At 41.2% G+C, this 20,190-nt stretch overlaps 1 protein-coding gene across 1 annotated transcript in view; it reads left to right on the top strand.

Annotated features, from left to right (window-relative positions):
- The first annotated feature begins 799 nt into the window (after positions 1-799).
- Positions 800-20,190, top strand: part of LOC140731865 (ras-like protein family member 10B) — a 148,558-nt gene continuing 129,167 nt past the window's right edge. The window contains exon 1 of the mRNA XM_073053792.1: positions 800-1,015. The gene's annotated coding sequence lies outside the window, so the exon portion shown is untranslated. The remainder of the gene's footprint in view (positions 1,016-20,190) is intronic.

Here is a 20,190-nt window from a genome sequence, read left to right as displayed (position 1 = left end):
TTGTTAACTTATGATTGCCGTCTATGACTTCACTCAGATCAGTGACACCAGGGCTTTGAATATGGAGTCCGTAAGGAGCAGTGGGAATTTTTTTCTTTTGTCAGGGGTTCCACCATCTCTTGAGAGTGAACTGCCAACTCCAGACAAAGAAATAGTCAATAGCCTGAGGTGGAGGATTATCTATCTGGAACATAGAGTAGAGGGGACAATTGATTCTGTCCCAGCTCTTTGGATTCAGATATCCCATTGTACCCATGTCCTATACTCCCACATCATTATACGTGTTTCCTTTTCGTTCAGCTTCCTCAGAATGTTTCAATGGATTCGGCTTCCTTGAATGCAGCCCCAGGTTTGGCTCAGTTGGCATCACTCTTGCCCCTAACTCTGTTTGCCACTCGGACTTCTGTTAGATGAGGGGATCATTTCACGGGCGTAATATAATGGTAGTTCTTGCTATATTACAGTGATATTACAGCCAGTCCTGACTGATGACTGCCGTGGCCTTTTTGAACTAACGGGGAAGGTGGGAGAGTGGGATTCTCCTGCCCCCTTTCTCCCTCACCATCACTACTGAATAATCACTTAACTATCTGACAAATTGATGGCAGTCTGACTACACGACAACAGTCAAAAGTAACCGCAGGAAATGACAATTGAGACGGTTCTGTTTCGAATCGCGAGGCTGCATTGGATGGGCTTTAGGACCATGGAGAAGCTTAAAACCTTGTACGTTGGAGAACAGGAGACAGAGAATGCACCAATAGGACGTTAGAGCGCTATTCTCTCTTAAGGCAGAACAGCAAAGAGAAAATTACACTATCCCTCCACTGAAACGGTTTAAGAGGAGGATTCGTGTATAGTACTCACAGGAGCTTTATCCCGAAATCATCTAGTTTCCAAGTGTCTGGGATTGTTCGACCTGTGGAAAGGATCTTTACTCTGGGCAAAATTGTTTTACCCACTAAGTATCCTTCGCTTCCTGATCGCAAACTCCGGCAATAACTGAGTGCAGAAGGTAAGAACTTTAGCAGATTCCAGAGGACGTCTCTAATCCGAGCGGGAGGCTGGTTTGCAGACTTAGTGCAGTCTCGGGAAGTGGGCTGGCTGCAGATCCCATTCCCACATCACCTGTCTCAGGATCTTGGAAGGCGCAGGAAGTTGCCCCGTTACACTGCATAACGCTAAAAAAAAGCTTTTCTATTGTCAGCGGACAGCAATCAAATCATTAGAATGGAATGATGCTATTGCAAGCAAACTGTGTGCGTGTTGTGTATGTGTGAGAGAGAGGGAGGGAGAAAGAGAGAGATAGATAGAATGGGATTGAGTGTGTATGTCTGTAAATCTGTTGTAGAGGCCGTGAGTAGATTGCATGCATCCATATGTTTACTCTTAAGCTAGTGTGTCCCGAATTCATCTCTCATTTTCTATTTATGTTTAGTTTATAACTGCAGCATCGAAAGTATAGTTGCTTTGCATCTACGTTGGTCGTTGGTATCTTAACGTACCTCTGTATGCGTGTTTGTTACGGCATACATTTTGCCCGTGTGGTGTGACAGCATGTATTTATGTAGGGTTTTCTTCTATTGGTCTGCATGCTTCCGAGCATTTCTGAATACGTTTAGAATGGGTATTTTGATCATATCTTTAGAGTGAACTAACTGGGAGAGGGGAGTGTACTCCATGGGGCATTCAATATAAAAACTAAAAGGCCGCTCCGTTTGAAATCTCAGATGTCTGCCGCTCACTAGAAACTGAGATTGGTACAGTATTGACCGCGGAGTTAACCGTGGAGCTATCCACGGTGCTGATCAACCACTGACTGTGGTGCTGTCCCCGGTTGCTAATTTGACAGCCTCTCATCTTAAAACCCACGGCCAGCTTTCCGCTTCTAAACCCGTTGCTTTGCAGTGACACAGACAGAAACAGCGAAGAAAGCACATTATTCATAGTAATTACTCATCATATAAGTGGATTATATATTCGTTGTTTAAATCTCGAAGCAATGAGAGGGTTTGTGTCCATAAACTTGGGGAGAACATCAGACAAATTATGATCAGAATCCCTCTACGAAACCAGACCAGATGCAGTTACAGGTCATTGGATTTTGGAAAATGGTATAACGGGTGCAGCACCTACCTTACTGGACTTACTGGAGCAGGTTGCGATGTTATTTCATAGAACATATATGCCCACTACAGGCCCTTCGGCCCGCAAAATAGTGCCGACCATGTAACCTAGTCTGGAAACTGCCTAGAATTACCCTACCGCATAGCCCTCTATTTTTTTAATCTCCATGTACCTATCTCAGAGACTTCCTGGAACATTTTCTTTGGCAATGAGTTTGGTTATGGAAAAATCTAACATTGCAGATACCGTGAGCATGAAATAAAATGCTGGAAATACTCAATAGGTCAGTTCTGTTGAAAGGTCATTGACCTGAGACGTTAACTGTATTTTTCTCTCTCCGCGGTGCTTCCTAACCAGATGAGTATTTCCAGCATTCTGTTGTACAAACGAGTTTCAGTTTGCCTGTTGCCTATGTAGGATAGCTATGTTTCGCATAATTTTACACATTGTTATAATTAGCACAGGGATATAAAAATATTCTCGTTCCTGTCGGTTGCAAGCAACCGCTAGTATATAACCCAGCACTTCACGGGATTCCATAGCGTCCTGCTATTTATAGGTCCCGGGGCTCCTTAAGGTTATATTAGCGATGTTAACACACAACAAGATTTATGTGGGTTTGTGAGTGTTATGCTGTGTGTATTTGTGTGTGTGTGCATAAGTATTTATTTGAGTAAACGCTCTAGCGCACCCATTTTTTATGCGCCTCTATATTGTTCGTCCTGAGCGACAGTTTTCAGCTCCGGTATTCTCATGTACAATCCTATAGGTAAATGCAGGCGGATAAAAAGGTTATGGGCAGTGAGAACAGGGTTAATCTACAAGGCTAAGTCAAATGTTTCCCTTATTACATCCATCACATGGCTATTTTCGGGCTTGTTCTAATAATAGACTCATTGCTTAACCTTTTGCGAGCAGGAAGCTCAAATGGACAAGAATTGAAGAACGTAGGAGAGGATGTTTTAGAGATTAGCAAAGGACGTATTCTTAGGATCTTTTCCGTGTTATAACATTGTGATGAGAAGAGCCCACGAGTTTAGATAGCGAAATCTACATGGGTATAGGAAAGAATGACGGAAAGGTAAATTCACTCAGTCACGCTGTTTCAGCTTTTATTCTCCTTTAGTGAGAATGGGGGTTAAGTAGGATTGAGGAGAAAATAGGAAGAACAGCATTCATAGGATTTTATAAAGTGCTGTTAGCACTGACCCTATTAACACTACCAACCCGCTGATAATTAATTGCCAGTTGTTAATAAATGCCAATTAAGGGCTTGTTCGAGGCTGTTAATGATAATTTAGTTCAAATAAATCCTTCAGTATTAGCCCTTATTCTTCGGCTGTCTAATGACATCAGTAAAGATGTTTCTGTTGTGATTACTGATGCCTTAAATCATTCAAAAAATATTACTAATGAACATGATCTTAAGGTGCAATTCTAGATGGTTTAGTATTAAGTGATAAAATTTATTAAATAGCTGTTTGATTTTTACTGTGTAAGACCTGGTGTTTTATATTCTCCATGGTGTCTACATTATGTTAAAGGCTATATTTTATGACCTAATTAATAGAAATTAATCAAAATACTTAACCAAATAGGTATATGCTGTGCACAGTACACTCCCATTCATTCCAGTCATCTAATATTATGTCCTCCTCATTGTTTCTACTTCATATACTTAAATATGACATTCAAGAGGAACAGGCATATTGTTACTGCTTTCACCATCTTCTCTGCAAGCTTATTCCAGATACCAACTACTTTTTGTGAACATAGGAGCAGAATTAGGCCATTCTGTCTATCGAGTCTGCTCTACCAATCCAGTTTGGTTGATGTATTATCCCATTCAACCCCATTCTCCTGCCTTCACCCCATAACCTTTGACATGCTTACTAATCAAGAACCTATCGAGTTCCACATTAAATATAAGATCACAAGACATAGATGCAGAATTAGGCCATTCAGCCCATCAAGTTTACTCCACCATTCCATCCAGGCTGATCTCATACACCTGCCTTCTTGCATCTGCCTTTGATGCCCTAGCCAATCAGGAAACTATCAATTTTTGCTTTAAATATACACAGAGTCTTGACTTCTACAGCTGTCTGTGGCAGAGCATTCCACAGATTCACTACTCTCTGGCTAAAAAAATTCTTCCTTACCTCTGTTCTAAAGGGTTACCCCTCAATTTTGAGGTTGTACCCTCTAGTTCTGGATACCCCTGCCATAGGAAACATCCTCTCCACATCCACTTTATCTAGTCCTTTCAACATTTGGTAGTTTTCAATGAGAACCCCCGCTCCCCCACATTCTTCTAAATTCCACTGAGTATAGGCCCAATGCTGCCAAACGCTTCTCATATGTTAACACATTCCATCCCAGAATTATCCTCAGGAATCTCCACTGGAATTTCTCCAATGACAACGCATCCTTTCTGAGACATGGGGCCCAAAACTGTTGACAATACTCCAAGAGTGGCCTGACTAGTGTCTTATAAAGCCTCAGCATTATCTCCTTGTTTTTATATTCTGTTCCCCTTGAAATGAATGCCAATATTGCATTTGTCTTCTTTACCGCAGAATCAACCTGTAAATTAACCTTCTGTGAGTCTTGCACAAGGACTCCTAAGTCCCTTTGCACCTCTGGTGTTCAAATTTTCTCCTTGTATATATAATAATATACCCAATTACCTGGTCTCCACAACCATTCATGGCAATTAATTCCACAAATTCACACCCTCTGTCTAAAGAAATTCCTCCCCAGAGGACTGTATCCTTTGGTCCTAGACTCTCCTACTGTAGGAAACATCCTTCCCACATCCACTCCACTTAGGCCTTTCAATATCTGATAGGTTTCAATGAGATCTTCCCATCCTCATGCTTCTAAACTCCAGTGAGTGCATGCCCAGAACCATCAAACATTTCTACTACTATTTCTCCTTCTCTTTCTCTTTCTTTTTGCTTTTTCTTCTTCTTCTCTTCTTTTTCTAGAAAAGGTGGTTGGCAGATAAACATAAGGTGCATTACCACCTCTTACTGAGTTGGAGTGTGGAGCAAAGAGATAAGGAGTATAATCACTAAATTTCCACCCTCCTGGAAAACCTCAAATAATTTCAAAAAGTCTAATGCGAGCTCTGTTTTGGAGGTGGAGCTGGATTCCTTGGTGGTTGTGTCTGAAAGGAGGATACTGCAGAAGCTACAACCCCTCTCACCTCCTCCATGACATAGTGGGCAAACAGAAGAGCACCTTTGGTAATAGACTGATTCCACTGAGATGCACCACTGAACACCACAGGAGATTGTTCCTCCCTATGGCTATAAGACTTTACAACTCCTCCTCCTTTAGTATATAAGTATATGGTTCCATTGCAGATCTGTATTTTGCACTATTACTTTATAATGCACATTTTGTATTTTTTTTTACCTCAATGCTTACATTTTGTATTTTAAAGTATATATTTCTGACTGAGCAACATTGGAACAATAATTTCCTTCGGGATAAATAAAGTTTTATCTCATCTTATCTTAAGTACATACCTAAGGACATTACGCTGGCAGTGATACCTAACAAACTTTTTATATTGAATCATGTCAACCCCAAAGATCTCAATTTAGCAAGTAGATGTTTTCTTTGCACTTCATAGGAACTGTATTCAAACAATATATTGTATGCTACACCCTTTCTTGACGACTGCACAACAAATGCCCATACCATGCATATTAATTCTTAACAAGGAATTATTTAATCTAGTATGTCCAATGCATAAAGATGTAAGTATGTTTCCTTCCCTCCTGTTATACCCATCTCCCAGTTGAGTTCCCTCCATCCTCTGAACTTTTTATAAATGCTGACATTACTTTTCCTTATACCAACTTTGTTGCCACAGTGATCAAATAGACTTTTTAAATATGGCTTTCACCTCCCCTTTATGCAAAGGCACCACTACATTTACATCCTTAATTTTAACTGATTGACTGGCTATAAATCCGTCACCTTAATTCCTTCAATCCCAACATGGGCAGGGACCCATAAGAACTGAGTGTACAAGACAAGACCCTGGAGCCTCAGCAGATTTTGTCAAATCTCAAGAAGAATGCCTGGCCTACAGTTTTACATACCTGTTTTAATAGATGTCAAAACCAAAAACAATTAAGAGCATGGAAGTGCATTACCAGGGCGTACATCTTCACTCCACTCCAAGGCTAAAATTATAGCAATCATCTCAGATGGGAATATTGATACTTTGTCTTAATTTGCCATATAATGTGAGATCAATTGTGATGTAATGTTCCTTTGAGAAAAACAAATAACGTGAGTCTTTAAACCCCCACTGATGATCCCATTCCTCTACTGTCTGCATTTTTGTAACAATATAATTTATATTCCTGCCTCACTTCCACACAGTACCATTATCAGCATATTTTTGGAAATATCTGAGCCAACATTTATCAAAATATAATTAATCATAATATTAGAAAACAGTGGGCTACAAGTACTCCCCTGTGGAGTCCCATTCTTCATCTCATATTCCTTAGAGAATATGTTGATCTTACCCCAACTTGTATCTTCCAGTCACATAAAAACCCTTGAATCCAATTAAACATTCTACCACCTATTCCCATCTTCTTAAGTTTAAGCAGCAATCCTCATGTCCATAGCATATCATAATCTTTCTCTATATCAAGAAAACCTGCTACCACAGATTCTGTATTAACTTGTGCCTTATGAATATCAGATTCCAAACTTAGCACAACTACCATCTTTCCCAGTAATGTCAGCCCAGCACTATTGTTAGCCCTTATAAGATCAGAAAATGTAAATTCACCATCCAAGCAGGATCTGGAAGATTTTATTTTCTCAGCAATCTGAGGATTACTTGCTAAAACTACCCCTCAATAAGACCTCTCCTGTTTACTTAAATTGGCTGAACTATGTGCACTGACATATGTTTGTGCTAATAGTTCTTTTTCAAAGTTTGTAACTGCAACCCCTCCCCATTACATAAAACTGGTAATGCATCAAGATTTCTAACTCCCCCCATTTTCTGTATCATACCCCAAACTTCCGCTTCTTTCCCGATGCTATCTTAACATGTTCTCCAATACATTTTTCTGTCCTTCTCACTACTTTTCTAACTATAACTTTAGCTCTTTATATCGAATGAAAGATAAATAACGCAGCCTAACTTTCCTAAAAACTTCATGCCACCAGGGAACACCTTTCCTTTTACTATCTTCCATTGATGTGGGAATTGCTTCCTCAGCTATTGAGTTGAGTGCAGAGCTCAAGGTATTATTACTCAACTCGATATCCTCCAAAACCTAAAGATCAGGAAATCTACTTTCACATAAATCATCAAGTACATCCCTATTTGCCTTTTTAAAATTCAGTCTGGGGATATGAGAACCTTTCCTCTGATGCACATCTAATTCCATTGTACTGATAATGGGGGAAAAAATCACTCCCCACTGTTGAGACGAAACAAGAGAAAATCTGCAGATGCTGGAAATCCAAGCAACGCACACGAAATGCTGGAGGAACTCAGCAGGCCAGGCATCTTCTATGGAAAGAAAACAGTTGACATTTTGGGCCGAGACCCTCTATCAGGACTGGTGAAGAGTCTCAGCTCGAAACATCAACTGTACCCTTTTCCACAGATGCTGCCTGACCAGTTAAGTTCCCCCAGCTTTTTGTGTGTGTTACTCCCCACTCTCATTATACACTTCCCAGTTACACACACTTTCTATATCGTCAGATACCAGTGTAAGGTCCATAGCAGAAACAGTGTTATTAAATAGATCTATCCTTGCACACTTATCATCACTCAAGCACACCAAACACTTTGCTTCCAGAAAGTCTTTCACCCCAGTCCCATTCACATTTGTGTCACTACTACACCACACCTTATTTTTCCCATCTCACCCACACTTTCCAATATATCAGGTGTTAACCTTTCACATGGCTTATAGAAATTTATCATCTGTACTTTACTATTCTTTCCCTAAGTTTCAACCACAATTGACACCTAAACAACTCCAATTTCCATAGCTCTATGTGCTATCTTACTTCAACAAAGGTAGCCACCCCTCCTCCATTACCCTTTTTCCAATTGTATCTTATATCAACATAGCCTTGTATCTTTGTTTCATGACTGTCTGTGGGAGAAGACAAATTTCAGAGTTGTATACTGCATATTTACTTTGATAATAAATGTACTTTGGATCTTAAAACTTAAACAAGATTTCAACCAGGTTTCCTGTACACATATTGAAGTTACCATTCAATGTATTTTAGTAAACTATTTAAGAACTTTTTAAAAGCTATTTATTAATGCTTTTTGAGAGGGTGATTTTAGATGCATATCATATTTATACTGAGTTAAGTATTGTATGTAATTAGTTCTGCTACAATAAGTGTATGGGACATTGGAAAAAATGTTGAATTTCCCCATGGGGATGAATAAAGTATCTATCTATCTATCTATATAACATCAGGCTTATTTGGTAAATCTTCAGTAAATTTCTTATTTCTTGTCCATGAGCTACCAGGCTTCTAGCATTCCATTGTAAGACTAGAAAAACAATTTAAAACCCTCCTTTCAAGTCTGAATATTATTTATTCATCCTTGTAAAGCAATATTAATAACTTCTAGATTTAAGTCCTTTATCTCTATTTTTTGCAGCTTTTAATATAATTTTAATTTTTTTCTATTCTACTTTTAGTTCATGCTGTACAATTTATCACGTCTGGCGTGAAAGTGACAAACTTCAGTTCATTGAAACTGTCTTCTGTACTTTCTGATATGATATACATATGATATATATGCCCTTCTATCCAAGCACACTGTACTTCCCCTCCACAGTTGCTACATTTTAGCCTAACGCCTTCTCCACAATTGCTGTAATCATGTTCTCCTCCACATCGACCACACCACGCTTTACACTTACACACAGCTGCTACATGGCCAAACTTCTGGCACTGAAAACATCTAAGAGGGGACAATACATAGACTCAAACCATATAATTCACATAACCAAAATTAACGCTATCTGGCAATCTTTCTCTTCAAATTTAATCAACACTGATCTGTTCTCACTCCACCATAAAATCCTTTAAAGTGTTTGGTATCCACAACTAAATTATTTTTAACCTGGTCCGTGGATACAACCAGAGGTACTCCAGAGATTACTCTCCAAAGCCACTGTCATTCAACATAATTCCTTAAGGTTACTTTCCTTCCTCCCACAGCTTTTAACTCCATAGCTTTCTCACATTGCTTACTATCTTTACAAGATACTAAGAGTACCCCATCTCTTAAAGGTTTTGAGCACACCGTATCTCCTAATTGTCTTTTCAAATTCTTTGGTGGTCTGATTGGATTGATATCAGAAGCAGGCCCACATCCAAAACTTTAAATTCTTCTTTCCTTCATCACTGGATGACAAGCCGCCACAATACTCGGTTCACTGCTTATGTTTTTGTTTGCTACAAACCTGCCATTTGCCTTCCACTGTACAACTCCTATCACCCAAAGCTATCTCCCATTCACAACCTCTGTCTTTTCTGTCACTTCCTGCCATCCCTACCCAGCTTCCAGTTTGAGAGCAATTCCCAAACACAGGCTCAGTCATTTGCTCTAACCCCTGCCATCAAATACTTATCATATGTTATACTCTTCTATTCCAGGGATCATTCTCACGAACCTCTTCTGGGCCCTCTCCAATGCCAGTGCATCCTTTCTTACATAAGTGACCCAACACTGTTCACAATACTCCACGTGCAGTCAGCCAAATGCCTTATGAAGCCTCAACATCACAAATCCTTGCTTTTGTATTCTAGTCCTCCTGAAATGCATGCTAACATTGCAGGTTGAATCGGTGGTGAGGAAGACAAATGCAATGTTATTCTTTAAGGAATTATACACAGTGACTCCTAGGTCCCTTTGTACCCCTAATTTCTGAATTTTCTCCCCATTTATAAAATAGATTTTACTTTTATTCCATCTACCAAACTGCAAACTCCCTGCTTCCTCAACACTACCTGCCCATCTACCTGTCTTCATTTTGTCCACACACCTGTCCACAAAGCCATCAATTTCATCATACAAATCTTAGAGATACAATGTGAAAAGAAGCACTCCCAACACCAACACCTGCAGAACACCACTAGTCACTGGCAGCCAACCAGAAAAGGTTCCCTTTATTCCCACTCTTTGCCTCTTACTAGTCAGCCAGACTTCTGTCTGTGCTAGTACCTTTCTTGTAATACCATGAACTCTCATCTTGTTTAGTAGCCTCATGTGTGGCACCTTGTTAAATGCCTTCTGAAAGTCCAAGTAAACAACATCCACTGATTCTCCTCTGTTTATCCTGCCTGTTATTTCCTCTAAGACTTCTAACAGAGTTCCCCTTAAGGAATCCATGATGACTTTGGCCTTTTTAATCATGTGCCTCAGAACATCCTGAAAACTCATCCTTAGTAATGACTCCAACATCTTCCCAATCACTGACTGGCCTATAATTCCCTGTCTTCACCTCCTTTCTTTATTAAAGAGTGGAGTGACATTTGCTATTTTCCAGTCCTCTGGACATATTCCAGAATCTAGTGATTCTTGGAAAAATCCCTTCTAATGCCTCCACAATCTCTTAAGCTACCTCTTTTAGAACCCTGGAATGTAATCCATTTGGTCCAGGTGAATTATCTACCTTCAGACCTTTCAACTTCCCAAGCACCATTTCCTTAGTAATAGCAACTACACTCACTTCTGTCCTTGACACTCTTGAATTTCTGGCATAGTGCTGGTGTCTTCCACAATGAAGACTGATGCAAAATACTTACTGAGTTCTTCTGCCATTTCTTTGTACTCTATTACTACCTCTCCCTTGTTGTTTCATCCATCAAACCCTGTTTAAACCTCCCACGTTTCACTTCAATCTTACGCCTTCTTGTTTAAGACACCCTTGCTATGGGCAAATAGACTCTGACTACCTGCACTGTTAATGCCTCTCGTAATTTTTATATGCCTCTATCATGTCACTTCTGACCTCCTACACTGCAGGGAAATCAGCAAAGTTTCACCAAACTAATTAAATTAGTTATCAGATACCCAACTAAACCATTCCCTTCTGCCTACACAGCATCTATATCTAATGTATGCAAGTTAGTGATATCAACAATTTCATGTGGTGGCAAGATTCATTTCTCAGCACTCTGGAAATGAGAGTCTTCTGAATCATCCAATGTATCCCCTTGACCACATCCATCTACAGGAATGATTTAGCTGAGCTAGAAACGGTGCAGAAAAAATTCACAATGATATTGGTTGACTTGGGGGGCTTGTGTTGCTAGGAGAGGTTGGATAGGCTGAGTGTTGCACAGATGCCTTGTGCAGGAAGGCACAGAGTCGACTGTACTTCCTAAGAAGGTTGGCGTCATTCAATGTCTGTAGTGAGATGCTGAAGATGTTCTATAGGTCAGTTGTGGAGAGCGCCCTCTTCTTTGTGGTGGCGTGTTGGGGAGGAAGCATTAAGAAGAGGGACGCCTCACGTCTTAATAAGCTGGTAAGGAAGGCGGGCTCTGTCGTGGGCAAAGTACTGGAGAGTTTAACATCGGTAGCTGAGCGAAGGGCGCTGAGTAGGCTACGGTCAATTATGGATAACTCTGAACATCCTCTACATAGCACCATCCAGAGACAGAGAAGCAGTTTCAGAGACAGGTTACTGTCGATGCAATGCTCCTCAGACAGGATGAAGAGGTCAATACTCCCCAATGCCATTAGGCTTTACAATTCCACCACCAGGACTTAAGAACTTTTTAAAAGCTATTATTAATGCTTTTTGAGATAGTGATTTAGATGCATATCATATTTTTTACTGAGTTAAGTATTGTATGTAATTAGTTTTGCTACAACAAGTGTATGGGACATTGGAAAAAAAGTTGAATTTCCCCATGGGGATGAATAAAGTATCTATCTATCTATCTATCTTGCTTTCCCTGCAATGGCGGAGGCTCAGAAGGGATATGACAGAGGCATACAAAATGATGAGAGGTATAGGCAGGATGCATAGATGGCGCCTGTTACCCCGCAGTAAAAGTGCTTGGAACAAGAAGCCATAGGTTTAAAGTGAAAGATGGGAAGTTCAAAGGGTGGGGTGTTGAGAGGTAAAAAGCTCACACAAAGTAGTTGGTATCTGGAATGAGCTTCTACAGGCAGCAACAGTAACAACATTTAAGAGGCATTTGAATGAGCAGGGCGTAGAGGAGTATGAAATTAATGAAGGCTAGTGGGATATTAGTCTAGATAGGCATGATGTGTGGCATGGGTCTGAAGGGCTGAAGGAAGTTTCTATGCTGTATAACTTTTCACTTGTCGTTAAATAAAACCAGCCTCTCTCTCGTACTTCCTTCTTATCTATTCTCTCCTTTTCCACTTGGAGTTTGCAGAATTTTGCCTGTTGGTAAAGACAGATACACAATGCTCATTAAGTACTTCCACTGCTCCCTCTGCCTCCAGGCAATGAACTAATTTTGTGTTGCTAATCAGTCCCACCCATCCTCAAATAAATGAACATGTAAGATTTAGGGGTTGGCTGTCAGACTATTTTCATATTGTATGTCCTCTCGTTACCTCAGTTTCCACTTCCCTTCAGAGCCTTTATGTTAAACCAGGTTCTTACTTGTAACAATAGAGTGATTTATATCAGTCATCTGTGTGGGGTGGCATGGTGGACATACATCTCTACCAAAAGAGGTGTAAAGCACTCCTTCCCTCTACTAGTCTGCAGATTATCCTTGGGCAAGGTGTAGCACCTGCTTAGCCCCTTGATCAGGGTCACATGAAGCCATGGGAGCAGGTGGTGGATGGTCATATGAGCAGGTGATGCTATCACAAGTCTTTGTTGTGCAACGCCAGGCAGGCAACCTCTGAAGTGTATTGATAATGGCCGTAGGTCACGTGTCTTGCAAAGACACTGCCCAGAAGAAGGCAATGGCAAACCACTTCTGTAGAAAAATTTGCCAAGAACAATTATGGTCAAGACTATGATTGCCTAACTTATAGAAAACAAATGAATGAATGAACGAACCTGCTTTTTATGCTTCATTTTACTCTCTTGCCCAGGAACTCTGATGAGCTTGCCTTGCCCTGTGGAAATGTACTAGACTCTCTCAGATTATTACCTCTTGCAGTCCAGGGTACTGTTTTGTTAAAATGTTGCTTGCCAAATTTGATTTCTATTTACCTGGGCTGGATGCCCCCTCGTTTCACACACATTGGCCTCCTGCCTTACCCCTGTGCATCAGGCACAATGCTCCCTGTTCCCCAGATGTTTTGTTACTGAGACTTTGACACTAGGTCAGGAGTATACTGATCTAGATTGGTGGCTTCCATCTGCAGCAATAATGAGATGCCAAATATTAAAAAACAGAAAATAGGAACAGGAGTCGGCTGTTGCACTCTCTAACCCTGCTTTGCCATTCACTAAAGCCATGGCTGACTACCTACCTCAATACCACATTCCGACTCTCTCCTCAGGTCCTGCAATACATTATGTGCCTAAAAATATTTCTATCTCTTCTAAAGTTTACAGCTGTTGACCTCCACACTGCTATGATGTAGCAAGTTCCATAGATTCAACACACTCCACATGAAGAGATTTCTCCATCTCAGTCCTAATACCCTTACCCTATAATATGAGATCATGCCATCCTCATTGTGGAAATCCACAGAGTGTTCCCTATAATATTCCAGTCTTCCAAGATAAGGGAGTCAGTGTTAGAATCAAAATCAGAATCAGGTTTAATATCACTGGCATATGTCATGAAATTTTGATGTTTTTAAGGTAGCAGTCCATTGCAATCCACAGTAATAAAATCATGAATTACAGTAAATATATATATATATATACACAAAATTAAATAAGTAATGTAAAAAAAACTAGTGGGGTGGTGTTCATGGGTTCAATGTCCATTCAGAAATCAGATGGCAGAATGGAAGAAGATGTTCCTGAATCGTTGAGTGTGGGCCTTTAGGTTCCCCTACCTCCTCCCTGGGGTAGCAATGAATAGAGGGAATGTCCTGGGTGATGGGGTCTTTAATGATGGGTGCAGCCCTTCTGAACCATTGCTCCTTGAAGTTGTCCTGGATGCTGGGGAGGCTAGTGACCATGATGGAGCTGCTTGAGTCCATCAAGATAGAGGACAAGGGAAAGACCTATGTTCAGAAAGGGGTGGAGGACATGTCCAGGAACTGTAGGTTTAAACTGGGTGGACAGTGTTTAAATGGCCAGTGAATAAAGATTGGATCTCAGTCCATTCATTCTTCCTCTCAAAGCCTTCTCATTCTTCCATCTGAGAGACGGCAGTGGACTTTCCTGATGACTCCCCCATGAACGATGCTCTCTACCTGATTCTATGCCTTTGAATTGGTCCATAAATTTCACCTCCTGTAAACAACTTCAGAATGACTACATTACACAGCTTTCCATGAGGCATAGGATCCATGGAAATTTGGAAGTGTAGATTCAGAACTGGCTAACTCACAGAGGTCAGATGGTGGTAGTATTCTGCCTAGAGGTCTGTGACCAGTGGTTTTCCATGGGGATCTGTTCTGGGACCCCTGCTCTTTGTGCTTTTTATAAATGATTTGGATGAGGAACTAGACAGATGGGTTAGTAAATTTTCAGATGACACAAAGGTTGGCAGTGCTGTGGATAGTGTAGAAAGCTGTCGCCGGTTACGAGACATAGACAGGATGCAGAGCTGGGCCAAGAGGTAGTAGACAGAGTTCAGTCCAGAAAAGTGTGAAGTTATTCACTTCAGAAGGTTGAATTTGAAAAGCAGAATACAAAGTATATGGCAGGGTTCTTAGCAGAGTGGAGAAACAGGATTTGAGGTCCAAGGCCACAGGGCCTTCAAAGTTGCCATGCAAGTGGATGGGGTGGTTAAGATGGTGTACAGTGTGTTATGGACTAAGGAGGAGGGAAAGGTTATAATGATTCTTTTAGTTGCTCTCTGTAGGTTTTTAAAAGCTTCCCAATCCTCTATCTTCCTGCTAATTTTTGCTTGGTTGCATGCTCTGTCTTTTGTTTATACATTAGCTTAGACTTCCCTTGTCAGCCACAGTTGTACTATTTTGCTATTAGAGTGTTTCTTCATTTTTGGAATACATCTGTCCTGCACCTTCCTAATTTTTCCCAGAAACTCACACCATTGCTACTCTGCTGTCATCCCTGCCAATAGCTCCTTCCAATTTACTTTGGCCACTTTTCTCTCAGACCACTGTAATTTCCTTTACTCTACTGCAGTACCGTTACGTCAGACTTTACTTTCTCCCTATCAAATTTCAAGTTGAACTGAATCATATTGTGATCACTAGCTCCTAAGGGTTATTTTACCTTAAGCTCCCTAATTGCCTCCTGTTTATTACATAACACCCAGTCCAGTATAACTGACCCCCTAATAGGTTCAACGACAAACTGCCCTAAAGAGCATTCAACAAACTCACTCTCTTGAGCTTCATTACCAACCCAGTTTTCCCAATTGATCTGCATGTTAAAATCTCTCATGACTATCATAACATTGCCCTTTTGACACACCTTTTCTGTTTCCTGTTTAATCTGTGGTCCACAGCCCAGCTACTGCTGGGAGGCCTGTATATATGTCTGCCATCAGGGTCCTTTTCCCTTGCAGTTTCTTAACTCCACCTATAAGAATTCAACATCTTCTGATCCTATGTCACATCTTTCTACTGATTTTGTGCCATTTTTTTTCCAGTAGAGCCACGCCACCCCCTCTGCCTTCCTTCCTATCCCTCCGATACAATATGTAACCACAGCTCCCAAATACAACCATCCTTCAGCCATGATCCAGTGATGGCCACATCATACCTGACAATCTGTAAAAGTGCAACAAGATCATCCATCTTATATCTTATACTCCGTTCAGTGAGATATGACAGTCTGAGTGCTGCATTTGCTACCCTTTTTGATTCTGCATCCCTGATGCACTGATACTCACCCTGCTGGCTGCAATTTTGTCCTATCATGTGCCTCCCTTTCCTGAAAGTATGACTGCACCTTATTTTTTACCATCTGTCCTATCCTGAGTCCATTCGCTCCGGTTTCCGCCCCACTGCCAAATTAATTTAAACCCTCCGCAACAGCTCTAACAAACCTGCCTGTGAGAATATTGATCCCCCTCAGGTTCAGGGCAACCTGTCTCTTTTGTACATTATACCTCTCCCAGAAGAGATCCCAATGATCCAAGAACCTGAAGCCCTGCCCCCTGCACCAGCTTCTCTTTGACATTTATCTGCCAAATCATCCTGTTTCTACCCTCACAAGCATGTGGCACAGGGAGCAATCCACACATCACTATCCTGGAGGACCTGCTTCTCAGATTTCTGCCTAGCTCTCTAAATTCTCTCTTCAGGAACTCATTGTTTTTCCTCTCTATGTCACTGGTACCAGTATGTACCAGGACATCTGGCTGCTCTCCCTTCCTCTTTAAAATGCCGTCGACGTGATCCAAGACGCCCCTGACCCGGACATCATCTGGGTGTCCCATTCACGTCCACCGAATCTCCTGTCTGTTGCCCTGACAAGTCCCCTATCAGTACCACTCCCCTCTTCTCCCTCTTTCCCTTCTGCACCACAGATGTATGCTCAGTGCCAGTAACCTGGTCCAGTCCCCTGGGAGGTGATCTTCCACAGCAGTATCCAAAATGACACACCTGTATACTTATTATTGAGGGGCATGACCACAGGGGTGCTCTGTGCTAACTGCCTATCCACATTTCCAGTTCTCCTGACAGTCACCCAGCTACTCACCTCCTGCAACTTCGGGGTGACTACTTCCCTGTAACTCTGATCATTTATCTCCTCACTCTCCCGTACAAGCCAAAGGTCATCCAGCTGCTGCTCCAGATCCCTAACATGGTCTTCAAGGAGCTGCAGCCGGAAGCACTTCACGCAGATGTATTTCCCTAGGAGACTCTGGGTTTCCTAGGACTCCAACATCCATCATGAAGTACACACTACAGCCATTTACTGTACTAGATACAGTAAGAGTGAGAGCAAAGAGAGAGAAGCTAACCCTGAGTCTTTTGAGCTGTAGCCTCCTTTGAGCCAAACCCTAACACTCCTTCTCTCACTACTGGTCGAAGAGCTGACAAATTACAACAGTATACAAGTTTCATGAAGGTGAATTGAGCTCTTAATTGCAGCACAGCAAAAACTGTGCCATTTCTCCATTCTCCTGTTTCTAACCAGGTATAGCCAGTAAACCAACAAAAATTGTATTAGATCGGTGGTTACCAAACTTATTTTATGCCATGGTCCAATACCAGTAAGCATGGGGTCTGTGCACCTCAAGTTGGAACCCCTGTATTAGATAGATAAAAACATGCTCCAAACAGTGTCCCAAACACTTATTTCAACTGTTCAGATTAACCATCCCCAGTGCATGTTGCAAGCTTGCCTAAAGGTGGTGAAATTCTCCTTCATCACCATGCTTTAGAAGTGCACAGAATGCAAGGTTTCTGTGGTCAGAGGGTGACTGGTGATTTGTAGAGATGAAATCCAATCAAAAGGTCAAATGATATCTTAAACCACAAGTGATTTCTGTTCATCAAATTATCTCCTTCACTGAATTATTGCCTTCAAAGCTGTTGGCAGTCATCCAGCTTATATCAGTAATCAGTTTGAGGAGACTGAATCTGATTTCAGCAAATGACATCTTCTTCTGCATACTGAAGTGGTTCTCAATGTGACTGGGAATGAGAGGGGAGTGGTGTCGGCCAGGGGTCTTGCAAAGTAAGATGGATCAGTGAAATCAGTGGCCAGGGAGGTGGCAGATGCAGTATAATCACCTTCAATAAGAATGGAAAAACAGAGCCATTTATTGAAAATGAGATCAGTAAATGTTGGGATGCCAGGGATTTTACATACTTGCACATGACAGAGGTGAAGTTAATGCACAGATTCATCAAGAAACTTAACATGGTTAGTTTTTATTACAAATGGTTGGGTGAAGTAAAAAAAGTGAAGCCTAGATACAAATATACATTTATAACTTGGGTGATACCACACACTGATACACTATAGAAGTTTGGTCCCTTAATCCAAAGCAAAATAAACTTTCCTTACAGGGTCTGCATTGAAGGTTCACTGCCTGTTGTCCAGGGATTTGGAGTGTGCTACAACGATGCAGCTTGTAGAACTGCAGTCTCACAGCTGAGCAACCCAAGTTGAATCCTATGGAAGAACTACATGATCACGTGGGGCTCCTTAAGGTGCTCTCGTTTCCTCCAACATCCTACAAATCTAATGGTGGGTAGTTTCACTGGTTGCTGCAATTTGCCCCTGGTGTAGAATCTTCAGGGAGGTAGGAATGTGAATGGGATTAGTGTAGAATTGGTATAATCTGTGATCAGCAAGGACTCAGTAGATTGAAGGACCTGTTCTTGTGCTGTCTAATTCTACAGCGCTGCAAAACCAGAAAAGATTAATTCAATAATTCCATAATCTTTGAAGATAAAAATGAGGGGTGAACTTGTTAAAGCCATGACCCAAGCACTAGACTGTCCACATAGTGAAGGTTATGGAATATCCTTGTTTGTCAATGCATGTTGCAAGCTCACAAAAAGCTGTGAAATTCAGCTTTAACACATGACCTTTAACAGGATATAGAATACAATGTCTATATCTAGTCAGAAGGTGCAGGATTGGACAGTAGAATTGGAATTGGTGGAGGCAAACACTCTGATCACTGCTTAACTCTACCTGGATGTGTCCTTGAAGACTACAGACCTGGTGGGACTAACTCCTTCCTGATCAGCACAACACTATGGCCTGAATGGCGACCTCCTAGGTCAGGTATTCTCCATGAATTTATGACTGCCTTTCATGTCTTCCTTTCAAATATTTCTATGGTTATCCATACTTAATGGCTATCTGGAGAAGGCAAATCTCAAAGCTGTATTCTGTTGACATACTTTGATAATAAAATGAACCTTTGAACCTTTAAATCAAAGTTGGTGCTCTCTAATCAAATTTTGTGACTGACAATTCAGTCAGTGGTTATTCTTTCTAGAAATATTCCCATCACTGAGGATAACCTGAGGGATCTATAGTTAGTGGTGTTTATCCCAACAACATAAGGAATGGAAACCCCTAGTGACTGCTCCACCAGTCAATAACATCATCGCTGAACTGTCCCTTGGGGCATTTCCTACATTAACTGTCAATCCCATTATTTCCTTAATGTTATAAAGCCTGTCCTGAATACTCTCAGTGAATCAGACTCCACCTCCCCATTGGCCAGAGAATTCCAAAGACTTGCCCCACTCTGGGTAACAGAATACTTATCTCATCTTAATCTTGAATTTATTATGAAACTGTGGCGGCTGATTCTGACAATGCCGTCTGAGGAATCATCACAGCTGCACCTGTCTTGTCAGCCCCAGGAATTGTGTGTTTGAATAGGATCTCCTCTTATTATTCCACACTCGAGAGGGGACAGGCCCGGTCTCAAGTCAGGATGAATTTATTGACAACTGCTCAAGTTCAATGAGGCAAATGTACAATGCAAGTACGCTTGCAGCAGCCCCACTTATGTCAGACAACACAGAAAATGTAAATTATACAATACAGTGAAGACTCTACAAAACTAGACAATAGTGCAAAAAAAGCAGTGAAGGATAGAGAGAGGATCTCATTAACTGTTTATTCCTCCTCATTGGAATAGCTGCCTGACCTGCTAAGTTCCTCCAGCATTTTGTGTGTGTTGCTCTAGATTTCCAGCATCTGCAGAATCTCTGTGATAACACAATGGCAGTGCAAGAGGGGGTCCACAGTGTTCCATTGCTGAGGTAGGGCCAGGTCTGCGCAGGTCAGTTCAACAACATGTTAGTTACAGGAAAGTAGTTCCTGAAGCTGGTGGTGTGGCACGTCAGGCTCCACGTCTTCTGCCCAATGTTAGCTGTTTGTATTCCGTCCACATGAAAACATCCATTGTCCAAGGAAATAACAAAGGTATAGCCTTTGCAGTTTTCCAATCCAGAGA

This window comes from Hemitrygon akajei, chromosome 8, assembly GCF_048418815.1.
Source record: "Hemitrygon akajei chromosome 8, sHemAka1.3, whole genome shotgun sequence".
NCBI classification, from domain to species: domain Eukaryota; kingdom Metazoa; phylum Chordata; class Chondrichthyes; order Myliobatiformes; family Dasyatidae; genus Hemitrygon; species Hemitrygon akajei.
Note: the sequence above shows the minus strand (reverse complement) of the source record. Positions and strands in the feature narration are given on the sequence as shown.